The sequence below is a fragment of the Melampsora larici-populina genome, assembly GCF_000204055.1.
Source record: "Melampsora larici-populina 98AG31 unplaced genomic scaffold MELLAscaffold_7, whole genome shotgun sequence".
Classification (NCBI taxonomy): domain Eukaryota; kingdom Fungi; phylum Basidiomycota; class Pucciniomycetes; order Pucciniales; family Melampsoraceae; genus Melampsora; species Melampsora laricis-populina.
In genome coordinates this window covers 1,145,937-1,149,053 of record NW_006768771.1, presented here as the reverse complement: position 1 = coordinate 1,149,053, position 3,117 = coordinate 1,145,937, and positions in this window count along the sequence as shown.

Below are 3,117 nucleotides of genomic sequence, written 5' to 3'. Positions count from 1 at the left end.
CATTCGTCAGACCCATGGGCATAACACACCACTCGTATAGACCCCAAGGTGTATGTACTGCTGTCAGCGGAATATCTGCTTCTCGCATCCGGGTTTGAAAAAATGCATTTGTTAAATCAATGATTGAAAAAAATTTGCCAGTGGCTACTAATCTGACCAACGCGTCCACATTAGGCAATGATGAACGGTCCCTCATGGTCAGACTATTCAAGACTCGGTAATCGCATACCCATCTCGGAAGTTCGGTAGGGTCCTTTTTTGGAATAATCAAGCTTGGTGATGCATATTGACTAGTCGAACGCCTGATTCTTCCGGCTTTAAGGTGTTGATCAATCAGCTTACGCCAGGCGTTCCGATGTTTGAGTGGATAATTATATTGCTTCTCTTTGATTGTTGCGTCAGGGTCCTTCAGAACAATCTTGTGACGAATTTTTGAGCTGGCATTCTGCATACGTTCAGGGAAAGATCCATCAAAAAATAGCCCTTCCTCCTCAGCTTCCTCTGAGACCGCTGGTATGTCCACAGGGAATAAATCTTTGAACTCCTCAAGCAACATCTTCTCCAAAACTTCACCTTGCTCTTCTCTTACTAAGTCACTCACAGATCCTGATAAGGATCCCACGGCTTCACGTCTGCTCACTTCTCTCTCCCATCTCTCTTCCTTTTCCACTACCGGTTCGCGGATGCGCGGCACATTCATGATTCTCACTCGCTCTTTCATCTCTTCTAAGGCTCTGAAATCAATTATCTTCATTCCACTCCTTTCACAAACAATCGCACGTTGATTAATAGATACTGAAAATTGAAAGATATTAAAAAAAGGTGTTCCCAGTATGACATCAAACTCTCCCCCCACATCCCCTATCTTGAAGTATGAGCGGTCAAATCGTCTACCCGATGGTTCGTCAATCAAATCGGCGGTAGTGAAATGAGTAAGTATCGGGGCAGGAGAATCTGTTGTCACCGCTAGACTGAGGTGCGTTGGTCGTACCAGCTTCCTTCGTACAAGTTGAAGTCGGTCGGCAGCATCACCTGTCATAAGATTGATTTCAGCGCCAGGGTCAGCTAGTGCTCGTAACCGCTTCCCATTGCACATGAGCTCGAGTATCACACGAGGAGTCTTTTCCGAAGAGACGCACCCTTCAGTCTCACTATTCCCAAGTTCTTCGTCTAAAGCTTGAAGTGCGGCTACAGATGCTTGGTCTAACTCAGGGAATTCTGAGGCCGCCGCCGCGCGCGCGTAAGTTATAGGGCGACCTGCAGGTGGTTGAGTTGCACGTCCTGCTGCTGGTGTTGTTGCAGGAGGCGATGATCTAGCTTTGGGTGGTACGTAATTGGCTGGTTTCGGAGGCGCCACATACCCCGGTGGAAAAACAACCTTCTCTCTGACATAAGGTCCTTTGCATGCCTTATACTCGCTACCACAGTATCCCTTGCAAAAATGACATTTGCCTAAAAGATCACGATAAGAGTCGATCTTCCAAGCAAATTCCTCATCGGTCAATCTCGGATTTTGAGCTCTGACTGCCGGAGGTCGATAGAAGGCTGAAGGGGCTGACTGAGGCGCACTACGAGACTTCTTGACAATTACACGCGACGCCACAAGCGAGTCGTAAAGAGTTTCACATTTTCCTTCGAATTCATGATATGTAAAATCCTTCTCTTGACGAATGTAACCCCATAATTTAACCGATGTCTTCAGCTCCTCCAACATTCCGTATTCAACAAATTTTGCTAATTGATAGTCATTTAATTTCACTTCATCAAAGTTGATTAGATTCTGAACGTTTCGTGCACGAGTACTATAGCTTCTGAAGTCTTCGTATACGGACATGCGTAAATGTTGCGCTCTCTCATATAGTCGATCCATCCAATCGCTGGGTAATGACGCGGCGAACAAGCATTGGATGAACTCTTGCCAAGTTCCTTTGATGAAGCGGTCATACCCCCCTTCATAGAAAGCATGAGCGTTCGATTCAGCCAGGAAGCTTCCCGTCAGTGTGATACGATCACTGTCGAGAACAACACCTTTTGTTCTGAAGAACGTCTTCAAGGACGAGAACCAAGTGAGAAAACCTTCGATGTCATGATAAGGGCCCTTGAAGACCGGTCCATCAGCAGTACGAAATTTCGTCAAGTCGATGGCGCCTTCAGGCCGAGGAATATCTGGTTTGGTCTTGGTCGAGGGTCCAGTCTGCAAGGCGGCGAGTTTCAACACCATTTCTTCAAGTAGTTTCACGCGCTTGTCTCCAGTGATTTGGGACTCCAAAATTGTTCGAACCAAGTCTCCCATAGGTGGGTCTCGACTGGTCGACGCGTCGGAATTGCTCGCCATCGGTGCCAACTTGGGGAATGGAGTAATCAATGGGCGAGATGGCGGGAATTTGTCAGTGCGAATGCGTGATGGTGTTAAAGGCAAAGGTGTAGCAGTTTTAGTCAGGTCTCCTGGCAAAAATGAGTCTGGGCTGGCAGTAGAGGCTGGCGATGCGCTTCGTTTTCCGGCAAGTTTTTGTTCTCTTCGGCCGGCTTTCAAAATAGCTTCGGGGTCTGGCAAGTCGGTATTTGAACCGGGTTGGTCTGGCTGGTGTGATTGTCTAGTATTCATGCAAAATAGAAAAAGTTTTGGCAAGATTGCCGAGGTCTTCCTTGTATCAGAAGGCTTAGGTGTTGGACAGTTGATTAGACTGTGTCGATCGAATTGAGTAGAGTTAAGGTTTCAACTGAATTAAGTGTATAGTTGAATTGCGGAGTAGTCATTCGATTCAATCAAAAGCGAACTGTAGTATCCTAGCGTTTTGTGTCTCGTGGGTTTGAGAAAAAAAAAGTGTAAGGTTCCTTAGAACCTTCACCGGGAATGCACAAAGAGAGCGCCGTGGAACACACAGCGGGACAGGTTTCTAGAACCCGAGAGACTTATATTTCAAATCAACGGAATACCCAGTATAGGAGACTGGTTCCGAAGGATAAGGGGTGGGAAGTCAGTCCCGAATCGCTCTAACACTCTACAAGCATCAAAAGAAAAGAATGATAACACTAGAAAGAATATGAACGCTTACCTGGTTCCAAAGGATAAGGGGTGGGAAGTCAGTCCCGAATCGCTAAGGAACCAAGCGTAGA